Here is an 18,403-nt window from a genome sequence, read left to right as displayed (position 1 = left end):
GCTCCCCCACAGGCTCTTCAATCCTCACCTATGTTGAGGTAGCAAATTGCAATTACTAATGTACCTAGGTGACAGCCCCTGGTGGTGGCTGAGGGTAAAAGAGCCGACTGAATGCTGGTGGGTCTAGGAAGCCCAGACCTTTGCCCTCAAGAACCTGAGCTGATTCTATTCGACCAGGTGTTTGTTGCAGGGACTAGGCCCCGGATTTTCACAAAGCCCACTGGGCAAAGATAATTCTGTGAGGGCTGGTGAGATGGCTCAGACGGGTGCTGCTGAGACTGAACAACCTGAGTTTGAGCCCTAGAACTAAGTCCTTCAACTTTTCCTCTGACCTCTCCATATACACACAAAAATAATTACTTTTTTTTTTGAAAAGTCAATCATGTGACCTCTCTCCCAGCTTCTACCTTGCTCTAGACTCTAGAATCACCTATAGTGACCGACTTGTTACGATCATATTCCGTGAGCAAAGGACTTCACATGAGGGCCACGTCTCCAGTGGGAAGTAGCATGGCTGGGGAACAGGCCAGCAGAGGCTCTCTGCACCTGCTTACTCTCCCAGGAGTCTGGTGGTAGGCAGCTTCCCACAAGCATTGGGTGGAGAGGGCTGCACAGGGCTGTGGGCTATGCATTTTTAGTCACCTAATACAGTCATTTTCAAGGGTCACACCAATATCCAGTGAGGTGCTTTCCTCTGCCTCCATACTCCAGCCATTCACCGACTTCTCAGAGCTGGAGTTGATTGGCCCACTGAGACTGGATGAAATTATACCATTATAATAGGCCCCCATACCTCCCAGGGTTTTCTAGAAGGTTTGGAGTTTGAGAGAGAAGCTGTATAAATAACAGGGACCTTTCCTAGTTCATTTAAGCACAGCAGTTATGTCTCACACACGGACATTATATGACACCAGTGGGGTTTCAGAAACTTTTCACCATCTTAGGCAGGTGCCTGAGAAAGAGGTCCACAGACCCAGAACTCCAAACGTGAATGGAGCCAGATCCCAGAGACTGCCTCAGATGAGGAAACTGAGGCCCAGGGGAAGCCGAGGTGCCCAGTAGCTGGCAGCTGACTGACGCAGGGCTCTCCAATACGCAGCATTCCAGCCTCCACGGAAAACCTGAGCTGCACCAGTTATGTACCAATGAATCACACCAAGATGACAGTGACAGATAACTGCAGCCACCCACAATGCCATTCCATGCGGGCACACTGTACAGCTACCACTAAAATAAAGGAGTCCCTGGCTTTGTTAGATTCCAACAATGTACAAAAAGTGATGCCATCTGCATTTAAAAACCCAAGTTTTCAATTAAAGCCTTGAGGTAGACAGACTCTGGTTCTCTTATCAGACGAATCCAACCTAGACTCCAGAGAGTAAGGCAGAGTGGACATGTCTTCTTCAGGCTTGCACCTCTGGTAAGCATGTGAACCAAGGAGGAGAAATGGATCCTGAGACTGCCAGGCCTGGTTTTTACAGTGGTACAGCCTGCCAGCCTGTGTCTGTGCCTCTTGGAGCTAGGGGTTACCCTGGATGATTTCCAGGGAGCCTTTTGGCTCCTGTGTTCTGTACGAACCAGCTTTCCAAACTGGTTCCTGGTGTATACGTTACAGAAACCCTGGCAACCAGGGTTCCTACAGAAGCAGCAAGCCTCCGCCCACCTCTTGGTCCACGTCTGTGCTTGGTAGCTAAGGTATGTCCCAAAGGATGACGTGACTGCTCCAGCTCAAGAGTGGACCTCTACCCCTCCCCTGACACACGCCCAGCCCATCTGGAGACAGGAAATACTGGCACGGAGGATGCCATGGAAATCAAAGTGGGTGGACAAAGTGGGCTCCTTGACATCGGGGGCGGGGAGGGGCAGGTGTGGCTTAGCACTGGGTATTTTTGTTTAACCCCTTTCCCACCACTGGGAGTCAGCGCCTAATTGTGGTCCTTCCCCAGGGCCAGACTTGACTCTCTGGACTCATAGCAGGAAGCCAGCTCCTCGGGGGACTCTCTGGATCCATCCTAGGAGCACTTGGCACTGACCCTGGCTTCCTTGGACAACACTATGGGAGTCGGCGCGCGCAGTCTGGCATGGTGATCACTCAATGTCTCTGCGTCCTCGGACAAGATGCCTAACTAATCTCCCCGACCTCAGTGCCTAACCTGAGAAATGGGAGCAGCAATGTACGCCTGGAAGAGGGTCACCGCGCAGTCCCATCTACATTCTGCACAGTCGGCAACTCCTGGCTCAGGACCCCAGCTCCAGTTTTCCGAGCCGCCGGTTACGTAAGAATACCACGGCAGTCCAGGTCCGCGCCACCGCCCAGTGCCGCGCCACCTCCCAGCGCCGCTCCACTCACCGCTTCGCCGCGTCCACCCGCGCGTCTGTCCCTTGCTCGGCCGGTCACTTGGTGCGCTCGGCCTGCGCCGCAGCCGCCCGGAGCCGCTAGTCCCGGTAGCGCCGCTACAGCCGCGTCGCCCTCCGCTGTCACATAGTGGAAAACGTGACCGCGCGCTCTGAGCCCGCCCCTGCGCACGCCATTGGTCGCAGAGCTTCCTCATTTGCATACTGGCGGGGCGGGACCTGAGAGTTCCGAGCGTCAATTGGTGGAGTCGCCCGTCGCTCTCTTTACATAAGACGCACATGGAACTCCATGTTCGCCGCCCCGGTTCCTCAATGAAGACGCTGCGCGCTATTGCGCCCCCCGCGCCCTGGCGAGTAGGCTCGTCCACTTCCGGCCTGCGGGACTTCCATTCACCTGGCACGGCGGTGGCCCGTTTGTGCAGCCGGGAGTGGCGCGTACCACTGCGGCGCGGGGGGAATGGTGCTTAGCCGCTGCGCCACTCACGGCCGGCGGAGTCCAGGGCCACCGGCCTACCACCTGCAGCGACGTGACCAGCCTCCGCAATCCGAAAGACCGAGAAAGCTCTCTGCCGACACCTTTCGCTCACCCAGCCCAGTTCATTCATTTTCCCTCTCATTCATTCATGGCGAAGCGCCCGAGGACAGATAGGGCGGCCCCTCTAGATCTACTGCTTGCTGCGCACCTACCCAGGACAGCCTGGCTGACCCCAGGACAGGCCCCCAGGCTGACAGTCGTCCTAGATGGGCCTGAGCACTTCACTCCCTCTTAGCCTTTCTTGTTTTTGAAACCACGTGTTGCTAGCTAGTGTTGATTCAAAAAACAAGGTCATGATTGCCATGCAGAGATACAAAAGAAAGAAGTGATTTTTCTTCCTGCCCTCAGTCACATAGGGAGAAAAGACTGGCATTCTATAGGGAAGCTTAACCAAATGCGGTGGTGTAGTTCATTAACCTTACAGGATCTGTAGAGGCGGGGTACTTGAGAATGGGTAGATGGGGCGCGCATCTGGAGCAGCAGGGCTTTTCTGAGGTGGAAGCTACAGTGCTCACAAGTCAGGGGAGAGAACTTCCCCAGGGACAGGATAGCCCTGCCCCTTTGGAACCTTGGCTGAGGCTATTTGGTTCTTTCAAGAGCGTTCTCTAGAAGCCTACGAAACATTCAGGCTCCTGTCCAAAAGGGTCAAAGGAGGGAGTAGAACTTTCCCTGGAGCTGGTTTGAGGCCGAAGACTTACCTACCTGTCTGACTTAGAACAACTTAAAGGCTCTGAAAGTGCAGGGTGTGATGGGGAAGGCAAGGTTATCACGTCTTTGAAGGGTGAAGAGGTCACTTGTCATTGCCCCGGAACTCGAAGCCTAGGAGCATCCACCACTCTGAATCTTCCCTTGGAGTGTCCTAGGAACCAGGAATGGAAAGAACATTATCAGCAGAAGTCTGCGAACAAACCGAGCTGCTGGTGTACACAGCCAGCTAACCCACATTCAAGAATTCCTGTGTGTGAGCCACTTCTATCTGTCTGCCTGACAGGACAGGCATACAATTCCTCAGATGCAGATGGGGGCAGAAACTAAGTTCCTTCCAGCAGCCCTTTCCAAAGGAGCCCTGGGAAGCCAGGTGTTGACTCACACTGCAGGGGGCAGGGCAGCACCTCTGGTTCCTCTGACACTGACACCTCACCACACTCCCCCAACACACATAAGCACTGAACAGAGCTGGGCCAAGCTGCACCCCGCACACACCCAAAGAGCCTTTTGTTTCCTGGCTTACATTGACGTCAATGGTGGCTGCATTGTTCTGGAAACAAGAGTACACAGCTCATCCACCTGGCAGAGTCTCCTTCATGTTCAGCCTTTTCTTGTCTTGCAATGTAATGTCACAGTTTCTCCCTAAATTTAGCCTTTTCTATTTCCACCAGTAAATATTCTAGAAAGTCATAGAAATCAATTCTTTTGGAAACTCAATACTGTGGGGACTCTACAACTCTTCGGAATCTAATTTGTCGTCAATTTCTCACTCCGTCGGAGTCTACTTTCTTGTTACTGGAAACTTTCATATACTTCACAAATATTTGCTTACACCTGAAGTTGGAGAGAAATGCAAAAATAAATCTTCTTCCTCTTCTCTCCTCCTCCTCTTCCTTCTCTTCCTCCTTTCTCTGTCTTCTCCCTTCTCCCTTCTCCCTTCTCCCTTCTCCCTTCTCCCTTCTCCCTTCTCCCTTCTCCCTTCTCCCTTCTCCCTTCTGCCTTCCCCCTCCTCCTCCTCCTCCTCCTCCTCCTCCTCCTCCTCCTCCTCCTCCTCCTCCTTCTTAAGACATTAAGACATCTGAGGAATTACAAACCTGTCTTACCTTGTATCCCACAACTGGCCTGAGTTACAGATTGCTGTGAGCTGGCTTATGGATGCTGGAAACCAAAACCTGAGTTGTCTGTTAGAACAATGCGTGTTCTTAACTGCTAAGCTATCTCTTCAGCCTGGAGACACAGTTTTAAAATAAACCTCCTCTCAGCCTAAAACTTTTTGCTGTCGTGCTATGCAAGGAGAGACCGAAGCGTCAACTTTCCTGGTTATAAGGACAGCCAATGGCTTGACTGAGATGAGAGCTCTGTCTTTTGGTTGGGGATGGGTAGTCATGTGCATGACAGTTCTCAGAGTCGGTGCTGTAGTTCAAGCCTGTGCCTTGGGAACTTGGGAACTGAGTTGAGGATCAAGGTTTTCTGAGACTCTTCCAGGAATGGAGATTCTTTCCAGGGTTTTATGGCCACTCATGTCTCTCACCATTTTGAAGGAGCCCACAGGAAGACAGCCTGTCACAACACAACTGTGTCCAGTGTGATGTGCTACCTGTGAGATGCTCCCTGTGTCTAAGATAACACCCAATGTCTGAGGCAATGCCACGTATCATTTACTTCTATTTTCTTAAAATTTTTGTGTGGATGTGTATTTTGACTGCATGTATATCTGTACACCATGTATGTGTCTGGTACCCTCAGAGGTTCTACAACCTCCAAAAATAACACCAACAGCCAAGGGCTAAGTGCTCAAACACCAGAGCCAGTGGGAAATATATCACATTCAAACTATAACATTTCCCATGTCTGAGACAATTGATCCCTGGATCTGGAGTAGTCTCCACATCCAAGGTGATCCCCCATACTCAAGGTGAAACCCTCCAACACCCATACATTAAGGAATAGGTTACCAACATGATATTGTTGGGAAGTGAAACCTTGAAGGGGTGTCCCTAGTGGGAGGTTTTAGGTCATTGGAGAAATGCCCTTAATGGGACTGTGAGACACCTGCCTCTTAATCTTCCTTTCATATCAGTCATGAAGTCAACTATTTTCCCACATGATGGTACAGTGATCACTTGCCCTTGCTATAGTCCAAAAAGCAACAGTGATAATCAATTATGAACTGAAGCCTTCAGAACTATGGGCCCAAATAACCTTTTTCTCTTTATAAACCAACTGCCTCGTGTATTTCTTATAGTGATGAAGCTAGCATACAGTCTGTGTCCAAAGTGATATTGCAGCTAAGGTGAACAGCACACCTGAGGTGACCTGCATGTCTGAGGCGATCGCCTATATCTGAGGTGATTCTCCATATTTGAGGTGATCTTCCATGTCTGAGGTGACCTTTATGTCTATGGTAATCTATATCTAAGGTGATCCTCCATGACTGAGGTGATTCCCCCATATCTGAGGTGATCCCCATGTCTGAGGTGATGATATCTGAAGTGATTCCCCCATGTCTGAGGTGATGATATCTGAGGTGATTCCCCCATGTCTGAGGTGATGATATCTGAGGTGATCCCCCATGTCTAAGGTAATCCTTCATATCTGAGAAGATCATTCATGTCTATGATAATCTTTCATGTTTAAGGTGATCCTCTGTGTCTGAAGGGATCCTCCATGTCTGAGGTGATCTCATTGTTTGTTATCTTTATGTTTGAATCGATCACATACATGAGGATCTTCTTACCTCACAAGGAGAAAGATTTTCTTATTAGTCATGGGCTAATCTCACTGTTCTTCCAAGCCATAGGTTTCTCTTCGAAGTCCCCCTTGCTCTATCATCCTCTACTCATGTGTCCCCAAGAAAGTCACCCCAGTCTCCTTTTTCTAGCACTGTTAATGGCACCGAATGACAGCTTCTCTGCTCTCCTCCCCTCTCCCTAACATAGATGTCTTGGAGTAGCATCAGGAACTGAGGCCTTTCATGCCCTGAGGAAAATCAAAGTTGGTCACCAACAGGGTACTTGATCCTGGGTGACACAGAAGAAAGCAGGAGGCTGAGGCTGGAGATTCATATTTGTGGATGGCTGTGGCCGTTAGAGACTCTCCATGACTGCACAAAGCTGTGACTGCCCCATGCTCGCAGGAGTCGTGCTTGGCACTAACATGTCATCTCTTACTTAATCCTCACAGCTATATGAGGTGTATGCTTATCCCCACTGCTCCTCTCTGCACAAGACATTCCCAACTCTCAAGGTGACAGAAATCATGCCTCCGATAACCTTTGTCTGCATAATGAGCTCATGGTCACCCTCAGCGCTCCACCCCTTCAGATCCTGGGAAAGGAAAAGGCACAAGTTATAAATGAGCAAAGTCCAAGCTCCAATGGTCTGCCTCTGGAATATTCTCCCCAGCAGGAAGCTCCATTGTGATGTGGCTGGCAAAGTGCTCCCCGAATTCTTCTGATTTCCATCTAAACCTATAAAGTCCAGAGAGAAGGTTTTTCTCGTGGGTTACTACCCCTGACTCGTCCCTCTAGCCATGTCAGGCTGGTATGAATCTTTTAGCGGGACAAGCTCCAGGGTCACTGTGAGCCTTGCCTGGTTCTCTGCCTACAACTCTACCCTTTAGTGAGGTCTTTTCCAAGCCCGCTGTGTGGTTTGGGGGTTGCCATCTCCTGCTGACTTTTAAAAACCTAACATGGAAAAACACCACTAACTGTTCCCAGACCAAGGCTTGTAGAAAATAACAAATAAGCTTGACTGAGCTGCCCTCAAAAGAACCCCCAAATGAAGCACTGGAGCCTAGACAAGCTTCTGTAAGTATCTCCTTAACCAAGATCTCAGTGTGGAATTGAACCGCTTACCATGCGCAGCTGATCCATTTTCGACACTGCAAAGTAATATTTGAGAGAGGCTATTTTGTGAAGAAAAGAAGCTTATGTAAGCCACAGGTTTGGAGGCCCAAGATCAGGTGGCCCTTGGGTTATGGCTTCAGTGAGAACCTAGTATTGAGCAGCACTGTGGCAGAAGCACACCCAAGGAGGAGAGATTACACCGCCAGAATTGTAGACAGGGAGATGATAAAAGGCCATGGCCCTTACTCCAGAACTAACCAAATATGTCCCATTCACTCTACCTTGATTCTCTGCAGCCTTAATGATCTAAGGACCTTCCACCGTCCCTACCTCTTAAAAGGTGCACAGAATCTCCCAGTGTCACCACTCTGAGGACCAGGCTCCCTATGCATAGAACTTTGAGGGACTGGTCATGTTGTAAAACACAAAGCATATCTAAAGCACACCTGTTCCTGTGAGATCATAATCACCAGGGATCGTTAAACTGTGCCTTGCCAGTCAAATCTGGCTCAAGGCCAGCTTTGGCATAGCCTGTGAGTTAAAGGGAAAAGTGGGAGGGAAGAAAGCCCTAGGATGCTACTGTGACCCTACGAAGAAAGGCCACTAGCTGGAAATGTTTACTATCTGGCGCTCTGCAGGAAAGGTTTTCTGACCCCTGCTAATAACCTAGTAGTTGGTAGCAGTACAGTTACTAGACTTTTTACCTCTGGACTGCTGTGGTGGGATGGAGCAAAGAGGGAACAAGGCACTAGGCATTGCTGGGTGAGAGCGGTGACAATGACAATGATAGTGAAGAAGGTGGTTTGTGTTTGATGCTGGACCTGGACAAATGGGAAAGGAAAGGGCTTGGGAGAGTTAACCTCCTAGTTAAGACAAATGTGAAAACCTTAGGTCTCCTAAGGCAGCATAGGAAATTTTAATCTCCTGTAGTACTGGGTAGATTATCGAAAATCAGACCTAGAACTAGGGGAGTGATCACAGACCCAAATCCCAGCCTTGACAGGCATCCAGTGTTCAAATGTGGCCCTGACTCTGTGATATAGACCGTGTGGGTAGGTGGGCTAAGAATCTCACCCCTTTAAGTCTCCAGAAGCTTCAATCCAGCAGGAGCCATTACTTCCCCAGAGGACACTGCTCTTGCCCGATCCCTCCGGAGGGGCAGGGGCGAGTGCCTGCAGGGTGGTATTTATCTTAAGCCTCGAACCTTCCTTCACCTCTCAGGTTACAGGCCTCCAGCCAGGGGCAGTTCGGAGCCTGCCAGAGCCTAAGCTCTGCTCTGGCAGGAGCTTGCCCACTAGCCACAGAGCTGCAGAGCTGGCTGTCTCGGTGCTGGGAAGCCCTGCAGGCACTTGTAGGACAATGGATCTTCACTGAGCCATGGGGGATGGAGGGCAGGGCTCAATCAGCATTCTATTGGGCTCTCCTATGTGATGTGGAGTGTACTGTCTGCAGTGTCTGGCAGAGGCACCAGGAACTAGTTCCACTCCTGATAGTGACTCCAACAGAATGGTAGTAAATGTTTAACAACTGGTCCACTAAAGAGGGAGAGCAAAAAAAGAGCAAAATCTTTACAGCATGTACTTCTATGGTGAAAGAGAAAGAAAGAAAGAGAGAGAGAGAGAGAGAGAGAGAGAGAGAGAGAGAGAGAAAGAAAGAAAGAAAGAAAGAGAAGAAAGACCCACTATGGCCATATCTAAGCTGCTACTATGACCCATTAGCAAACTGGTGACAACCAAGGCCATATAGATGGAGAGACACTCAGTCCCCAGCCCTGGCTCAGATCTGCACAGCCACTAGAGCACATGCCTAGCAAATAAGAGTTGTCTTTGTTCAGTTGCAATAAGGAACCAGCTTTCTGAGATTCATTAGCTAGAAAGCAATCTTCCCAAGTTCTGTTAGGAAGAATGAAAGCGGAACCATTGTCACGAAATACTCTCAATCAAGTCACCAGCCCACCTCTCAAGGTCATGTAGACCTTGTGCTCCTCAGATGCAGGCGCAGCAACAAGATGATAGCTTTGGATGTGTTGCTGTGGCAAGGAGTGGATACTACTTCTGTTCCTGGTAGACACAATATGTCCTCTCAATGCAACGGAGGCTGATGGAGGCCCTGTCTCAGGGCAGTGGTATTCCCTGGGGGTGGGGGTGGGGGTGGGGAGTTGGTTCTGGTGGAAGTCACTTGGTGTTTCCTTTATCCACTTCCTGCACTGTGATGCATTAGTGAGCACTCAAAAGTCACAAGCCTGGTCCAACCTGGCCATCCTGGCCTCAGATGGTTGACCTTGGGGTCAAAGATCAGGAGTCTCAGAAGGTCTTGTTCTGTTCTCTGTTCTAGGTGCTAAGGGAACAAGGCTCATTGTGGAATGCCTCCACCTGAAACACCTACCTTGAAGCTAAATACTGGGCTGAAAAAAAACCCAGGTTTGCAAGGTAATCTTCTAAAATGAATTTACCTTACCGTGAGGTGTGTAGGTCACCTATCTCTATGTGATATATACTTAAAAAGCAAACCAGAAAGAGACACCCCAATTTTACATCCTTCTTCCTTGAAATATAAGGAAACATGATTTCTTCTTTAATTTTTCTTGATTTTACAAAGTATGTATCCTGCAATAACCTATTATATGTAGGGTCCCATGAGATAGCTCAGTGGGTAAATGCATGTGCCATCTAACCTAACTACCTGAGTTCCATCCCTAAGATCCACAAGGCAGAAGAAGAGATGATCCCCAAAGGATGTCCTCTGGCCTCTAGATTTGATGGCACACATGGGCATGTGAGTGCAGATGTAGGCATACATACAGACTTGTGCACACGCATACAAATAAATAATTGTAAAAACATATATAATTTTATATATATGTGATATATATAATACATTTGTATAAATATGGTTATAATTTCAAAAATAACTTTTTAAAAGTTATCAGCTCTTAAGTATAAAATAAAACATTCTTTTAAGCAGATGTTTAGTGCAGGCTTAGAATGCCTTGTATGATGACTCTAGTCATGTGACCGGCAGTGGAACCAAAGTCTTCACGTGGTGGAGCTGAAAGATAGAAAAATCATAAGTTGATCCCCTGTACCCTACTCTTTAAAGCAAAGACATAAAAACCTGTAAGTCAAACACTGTGTTGCCTCAGTCCCAGGAAATTAGCTGACCATTTGAACAGATGGCCCTAACTAAACAAACCTTAAGATTCATGGTGTCAGGATGCTATGGGCCCGAGATTACCTTGGCCGGGCTTTGAACTAGCAGCCCTGAGACAGTTGGTGCCAGGATGCTAAAAGTTTGAGATAAGCCTGACCCCCTTGAACTGGAGCTCATGATATATAGTGTGAAACTGGTTCGAAATAGCCAATTATAAAGTGACACACCATCCATCTTAGGAATTTGAGATCAAATGTATCGATGACCTAGTGACCTGTTCTCCCTCCTTCCCCCTTCCCTAACTCCACTCTCAGCCTTCCCTCTTCCCTAACTCCACCCCCACCTGGTTTGTAGATTCCCCCTTAAAAGCGGTAAACTTCTTTTGTTCTTTTGCTGAATTCCGCTGCCCCTGCGCGGGCTTGAAGGAAAGACAGCCCTGGCTAGCCAGTAAACCTCTTGCGATTTGCATCAAGTTGTGTTTCTCGTGAGTGATTTGGGGTGCGTCTGCAGTTCTCCACGGATCGGTGAGGTCCTTTTCATTTGGGTTTTACAGAGCCAAAGCTTTTATTTGACCTTCATCTATTTCCCAGACTTTATTTTTAATAATTAGGTAAATATGAACACCATGCTATCTTAAACAACTAGGTGCAGGAGATTAATAAGTTTATATTCTTGATCCAAACCTATGCAGGCATTATAAACAGTCTACAGATCGAATGGTGGATGATAAAAACAAATAAACCACACACACACACACACACACACACACCCCTTGATGCACATCCACCCACAGAACATCCACAGCAGCAACACAAAACAGCTAAAATCAGAGCTGTGGGACTCATGACATTCAATACTCAGACTTATAACAGTCCTGTTTTGTTTCGTTTTTTTAATCTTCAAGCCCACCTGCACAGTCCTTTAATCCCAGTATTTAGGAAGAGCTCTGACTTTGAGGCTAGCCTGGTCTAAAGAGGGAGTTCCAGGACAACCAAGGCTACATAGAGAATCCCTATCTCAAAACAAACAAACAAACAAACAAACAAACAAAACCAAAAACCCACCACCGCCAAAACACCAAAACTCCTGTAGAATTGGTGAACATAGAATAGAATGATGGGCATGGGTCTAGGAAATCAAAATCTCAGATGAGAGAGACAACTCTATAAACTAAACCAGAAAAACTACATGGAGGTCTTGGAAAACAGTAAAGAAAACATCACTCTTCCTCCCCACAGCCTCTGTGAAAAACGCACACTTTCTGGAACGGTCTGTCTGTTCCCTTGGTGAGGTCTGAGGACCACACTCATCTGCAGGTATAAGGACAGATATCCAGAATATAAAGAGTGTGCTGGTTTGGTACAGCGGTGGCCATAGGTTCTCTTCTAAGATCCATGACGTCACTAGCCCTGGGGAGTTGTCTAGGTTTCCAGTGCCAGGCATGGCTTCCCTCTTGTGGAGCTGCCGGTTATCATCCTAGTAATTCAGTTATATCACCTTGTTGCCAGTGGCTTTGTTTAGACTGGGCCAGGTGTCTCTAGGTTCTTAGCGTCTTACTCAGATGATTAAAAAAGCACATACAGAGCAAAGTACCAAGAAGTCCATATTTAAAGAGACAGTAGAAAGTACTCTATGTGGGAGCTAGAATGCCCAAGAGCAATGGTTATTGTCCCAGACTTCTTTTATGGGGCCTAAGAGGAGGAGGAAGAAGAGGAGTTGGTGTCTAAAGGTTGTAGTGTGGGTGGTTCTCTGTGCTGACAGAGGGTTTAGATTATGTAAGTCTTTATTATATTTCTTCTTTCCCACAATGCATATGGTTTTAATCATATGCACAACCAATTATGCATAGGCATAAAGTAGTAAGCGGGAGGTTCCCCCTATAAGTTCATTCAGAAGATACAGTTTGCTTTACTGTACAGACACCCATAACTGGCTCATGCTGGATCATCCATATGTTCCCATATGGATGGATCATCCATCTCTTAAGTTCCCATATGTCCTGGGTCATGTTTGAAAGGAAAGTAACAATGGGAGGGAAATTACCAAGAGGTTACTAAGAGAGGGAAGGCCTGGAATACACTGGAGGAGAGAGAGAGAGAGAGAGAGAGAGAGAGAGAGAGAGAGAGAGAGAGAGAGAGAGCACGGGCACACAGCTTGATGCTAATGGGAGGTGCCAGGCAGGCAGTGCACAGTTTAAAAGGGGGTGCAGATACAGCTGGAGTCAAGTGGATCCTGGGTTGCTGTTTTTCCCCTCATTTTCCTGCCTTAACATTAAGTCACCTGCAGGTTTCAGAATCCTCCTCAATTTGAAGTCCACTTAAAATAAGAACTATTTTCCAGTTTCCTCAAAGGTAAGCTTTGCTCCATCTCCCAGTCTTGGTGTCTAAAGGTCTTGCCAGCTCTGGTAGGGCCTCCCTGCTGTGCCGTATCATGGTAATTGGTGTTATGGCAGGAATGCATATGGGGAAAGATCATGTCATGAGATAGAAAGCTAGAGGAGGTGGCTTTAAATAACGTTCCTTAGAGCCTAGCTTGGGGCTCCTTAATTCAAGGACAGAATCCCCAATGAGCACCGGACTTCAGCTTTTATTTTATTTTATTTTATTTTATTTTATTTTATTTTATTTTATTTTTAGGAGTGTGTGTGTGTGTGTGTGTGTGTGTGTGTGTGTGTTTGCCTGGTGTGTGTGTGTGTGTGTGCACAATGTGCATGCAGTGCCCTTGGAGACTAGAAGAGGGCATCAGATCCAATAGGATTGGAGTTATAGACAGTTGTCGGCTGCCATGTGGGTGCTAGAAATTGAATGTGGGTCCTCTACAAGAACAGCAAGTGCTCTTAACCATTTAGCCATCTCTCTACCCACTGGGTCCCACGTCTTAAGCACCTCCTCCTCCCAGTACTGCTACACAGAGGGTCAAGCTTCTCACACATGAGGCCTTGGTGGGCATGCTCAGCCTATAGCCAAACCACAGAACCATTGTAGCCAAAGTGTGATTTTTTTTTTAAATCTTCCTTCTTTCTCTACTCTTTTCTTCCTATATTTCCTGCTGCTCTTCAGCCTCTGCTCAGGTCAAATGCCAGGCCACATTTATGTAAACTCAGAGATGAACTCTTCTTTAAAATATTCTGTGCTGGCTAGGATGGAACTTTACCACGAGTTGGTACTCACTTGGGCCTGAAAGTCTGGCTTCTCTTGCCTGAAGCTGTCCCTCTATGGCTGGGGGTTTCTCTATCCAAAGCCACCTCAGTGATACCTACAAGAGTCATGTCTGTGTCTATCCCCTAGATATCCTAGCCTTTCAGATGTATTGCCCTCCGTGTGTGTGTGTGTGTGTGTGTGTGTGTGTGTGTGTGTGTGTGTGTGTAGAGAGAGAGAGAAAGGGGGGGGGGCAGGGAGAGCTAGCTAGCTAGCTAGTGCAAGGACTCCAATCTCCACTATCATTAAATGGCTGACCCACTTTCTTTAACAACGTTTTTTGTAGCAATCCAAGCCTTTGTTCGGTTTGTATAGGAGCCCTGTGGCTGGTCTCCAGCTGTTCTGGGTGTGTTTTAGCTCCAGGGAGGAGTCTTTGGAAGTCGGAAGAAAGCTTTGGTGTGGCTCTCCAGTGACATCTCACCTTTTATCTATCTGGAAAAAGTTGAAGACTGTGGTTTCTTTTTTTTCAGATTTCAAGGTCTCTGCAGGTACAAAGTCAACAGTAGACAATGGGAATACCCCAGAAAGAAGACCCCCCAGCTGCTAATGGGTTCATTCTGGCCAGTTGGGAACCAGCTCCTGTCCCTACCCTATCCCCAGAGCAATCACCAGGCAGACAGCAGGCTCACTCTCAAGCCCAGCATAGCCCACATTGACTACAAGGGTAGACTGAGCATTTGTGGAGACTTGTAAGTCTCAGCAAGTTGAATGCTTTTGCTTTTTTGTGTTTGTTCGCTTGTAACATTTCACTGCACTCAACAAAAGCAGCCATTCCATGCTCCTTCATGAGGATCCCCAAGAGTCCCAAGAACGAGACTGGGCTCATTCAGCAGCTTCTTGCATGGTGCGGACTTGTTTTTTTTTTTTTTTTTTTCCCCCTCAATGCCAGCATGATGCCCAGTATCATCTGTCCTAAATTTATAACAATTGCAAAACACATATAAAAATTTATCTATTTGGATTGAACAAAGAGAATGGCCTATATTACTAAATGAATATTGAGAAAACATGCCTGAGTCTCAGAAAAGACCAGATATGGGCATCTCCTCCCCCATTATGGGGGTCATCTCAGGAGTGATGTTCCAACTGGTACAGAGTCAATAACTTCTGGAAAGCCTAGGGTCTGTGGCCATACCTATCCAGTCCCAGATGAGACCTGCTATCAGCTGTCACTGTTCTCCTCCACAAAATGGAAGTGATGCTTGCAGCTTCTTTGAGGGGTTGTGTGTGTGGTCCATGTATGTGTGTTTGCATGAGTGCAGGTGTGCATGCACATTCGGGGCCAGAGGTTAGCACCAGGTCTCTTCCCCAGTCATTCTCCAATGTGTTTACCTAGCCAGGTTCTCTCACTAAACCTGGGGTTTGCCAGTTCAGCTAGTGGAGCTAGTTGGTAGAAGGACCACCACCTCTGCTTTGTGCTTACGTGGATGCTGAGGATACAAACCTCTGGTCCTCACACCTGTGCGGCAAAGAGCTTCATCCAGTGAGCATCTCTCCAACGAGGCAGTGGTGGCACGGGCCTTTAATCCCAGCACTCCAGAGGCATAGGCAAACAGATCTCTGTGAGTTCAAAGCCAGCCTGGTCTAGTTGCAGGACATCCAGGGCTACACAAACCCTGTCTCACAAAAAAAGAGAAAGTTGCTATGGTAAAACATATAGCATGGAATTGAACATTCCTTCTACTTTTAAGCACAGAACACTTTGTACAGCTGAGATTTCATTCCACAACCTGAGGACCAAACACTAACAGCATCAGCCTGTCAGGATCGGCCACATTCAAACTACATCACTGCCCTAAGGGATGAGGAGTGATATCTCACTGCGGTTTGTTATGCTTTTCCTTTAACATGTTATGTGTGTGTACAAGTGTGGGTGAGCCCTTGCCACAGGTCACATGTGGAGGTCAGAGGGCAACTTTTGAGAGCCAGGTCTGTCCTTCCTTGCTGACCCTTTCTGAGGCAGAGTCTGTCTTTCTTGTTTTTGCTGCTGTGCTGTCTACTCCAGACTAGCTGGCCTGTGAGGTTTTTGGGAGGTTCTCTGTCTCTATTTCCCGTCTAGTCCAGGGAGTGCTGGCATGCATGCTACCACATCTAGCTTTTTATGAGGCTCCCGGGAATCAAACTCAGGTTGTGAGGCTTGTGCATGGTTTACCCACCAAATCATCTCCCCACTCCTTGATTTGCATTTCCTTAGTCACTAACACCGACTGTCTTTTCATGGACTTGGTCATGTCTATTTGCACCCTTTGCCTGTTGTTATCTGGGGTGTTTTTTGTTGGTTTCTTGTTTTTGTTTTTCAAGACAGGGTTTCTCTGTGTAGCCCTGGCTGTCCTGGAACTCACTCTCTAGACCAGGCTGGCCTCGAACTCAGAAATCCGCCTGCCTCTGCCTCCCAAGTGCTGGGATTAAAGGCGTGCGCCACCACTGCCCAGCATCTGGGGTGTTTTTTGACTTGTCTTATCCTAGGGTTCTGAGGATTAAAAGAGACAATTCCTGACGACCTCATAGTGTGGCTTCTGGAACACGGTGGCTATTGCTGGCCAATAGTAAGATCTGAAACTGCCATCATGGCAAACACCACTCTACAAAAATGGAAGGCAGAAATTTTCAGCAGACTCCCACCCCTGCTCACTCTGTACCTTTCCAGGCTTCAAGGGGTCACATGCTACTCACCTCACATTTCCTAGGGTTTGGGTTAGCACTGCTTAGTTTGGCCTCTGCACATAACTGGGTCACACAGGGGGCATAGAGTGCTAGCTTAAGGTCTGGTTTACCAGAGACAGAACACATGGGGACTCTTGAAAACATGGTTAAACTTTGTAAATAGTCTGAGAATACTTCAGCCTATTCCTCTGCTCTGCACAGCATACACATTTGATAAAAAATAAAGAAAAGAAAGAAAACTAAAGAATTCCCAAGTTGCTTGTCCCTGCAGGCTCATGGTGACTCCCATATCATCCATCTCTGGAAGGTCACTTACCCAGGAAAGATTTTTGATGACTCTTTTCAGATGAGGACTGTCTTCATCCCCACCACCTGCTTCCCAGGGCTACCTACCAGACTCTTCCTCCTTTCCTTTTGCACATGGGCTGGGCTCTGAGCCTTCCAAACAACCCTGTTTATCAGCCCTGTTTATCAGTCCCCAACCATGCTCTGAACACCCTTTCTCTAATGCATTATTCTTGGAATCAAATCAGTATCATTGTGGAATGGAAACAACATTGGCAGAGATGCCGGAAATGACCCTGCAGTACTTAGTGCCAGTGTGAAACCAGAGCTATACCTAGGAAGGAAGCTACAGTTCCATCTTTTTCATAGCTGGTGGCCATTTGAGAATGCTATGTCACCATGGTCAAGGTCTATCCCTGAGCTGTCAGGTCTGAAAGGCTCCTACTTTGGTCAAAACTCACATTCAGCTGTCTGATCCATTCCCCTTTGTAGTCTGTGCAGTCCTAGGTGTCGCTTGCCTGGTTCCTGTTGTCTGTGCAGTACCAGCTGGATTACCAGCAGCCCCTGAAATACTTCATCAAGTCTCTGGGCCAGGAAGGACCCAGGGAGGCTCTTCTGGGACTTGACCCTAGTCATCTGTTACAATAGGAGACTGAGCTAGATTCTGGACTAACCATCTATCACTCACTGTCTTAGAGAAGGAGGAAGAGTGAATAGGTGGGACACCTCCAGAGGCCTGGCCTATTTGGGAGAATCAGGGGCATTTGCCTAGATATTACCTTCCCAGTCAAAGGGCAGTGTTGCTTCTCAATTGGGAATGTGGCCTTGGAGGTGAGAATTAAGCCTTCCTGGAACTCCATTTCCTGGGAATTAATTTCAGATCTGATCCTCAGCCAGTTCTGTTCTTTAACTGCAAGAGTCTATGCTGTCATGAAGGTTCCCAAACTTTCTGTAGGGGACCTCCTCAGCAGAATGGGATATTCCAAAGTCCTTCCAACTAGCGGAGATTGTGCCCCCTGCTGGTAAGACAACCTAACTTCACCACAATGAAGGTTGCCCCGTGGTCTTTACAGCAGTGGGAGACTGTCAGGTCTCCCTTTCCTGCACCCTTGCTGATTTAGCTCTCAAGCCTCATTTTACTGTCTGTTTTCTGAGACCACTTCTGGTAGAAACAGTGGGCTTTAATTCAACCAATTTCTTGAATACGGGGTGCCTGGGGCAGTGGAACTGAGAAAGAGGACTTTGGCCAGGTCTCTCCAGAAAGGAAAGATGACAGAGATCCTGAGGAGACAGCTAGGGTCCAAGCTGCCTCTTGGGAGCTTGCTTACATTCTGGACAGATGATACGATACAGGTCGGGAGACAGCCAAGGCAGCTACTGGAGCATCTGGTCAAGGCCGTCGAGGTGGTACCATGAGGTCAGCAAGGCTTTATCACAGGCTTATGGGCATGGAGGGTATGGGTATACTGGCAAGAGAACTCCCTGTGGGCCTGGGTAGCCAAGGTTCAGGTGAATGTGTAGAAATACATGGGAAGACAGGAAGACTAGGAGCTCCCCATGGTGTCTGAGGCTTCTCAAGACTTGGTATTGGCCTGGGGTGCATCTTCTCATTCTTGCCTGCCAAGATTTATCATGCCAGCAGAAATGTTCAAGTTCATGATG

General features: G+C 47.8%; 1 protein-coding gene and 1 long non-coding RNA gene across 4 annotated transcripts in view; one reads left to right on the top strand and one right to left on the bottom strand.

Moving 5' to 3' along the window:
- The window catches only part of Per2 (period circadian regulator 2), a 42,381-nt gene extending 39,874 nt beyond the window's left edge, over positions 1 to 2,507 (bottom strand). For 2 of the 3 annotated variants that reach the window (XM_034521578.2, XM_076914768.1), the window contains exon 1: positions 2,351 to 2,507. The gene's annotated coding sequence lies outside the window, so the exon portion shown is untranslated. Of the gene's footprint in view, positions 1 to 2,153; positions 2,277 to 2,350 lie in introns of those variants that run through there. The other variant, XM_076914767.1, reaches the window with a different exon arrangement.
- On the top strand, positions 1,688 to 2,478 carry LOC143434813 (uncharacterized). The gene is made up of 2 exons (XR_013104590.1): positions 1,688 to 1,818; positions 1,947 to 2,478. It is a non-coding gene; the product is annotated as an uncharacterized LOC143434813 (long non-coding RNA).
- Positions 2,508 to 18,403: the final 15,896 nt, after the last annotated feature.

The sequence above is a fragment of the Arvicanthis niloticus genome, chromosome 17 (assembly GCF_011762505.2).
Source record: "Arvicanthis niloticus isolate mArvNil1 chromosome 17, mArvNil1.pat.X, whole genome shotgun sequence".
Lineage (NCBI taxonomy): Eukaryota > Metazoa > Chordata > Mammalia > Rodentia > Muridae > Arvicanthis > Arvicanthis niloticus.
This window is presented reverse-complemented; position numbering and strand designations above follow the sequence as displayed.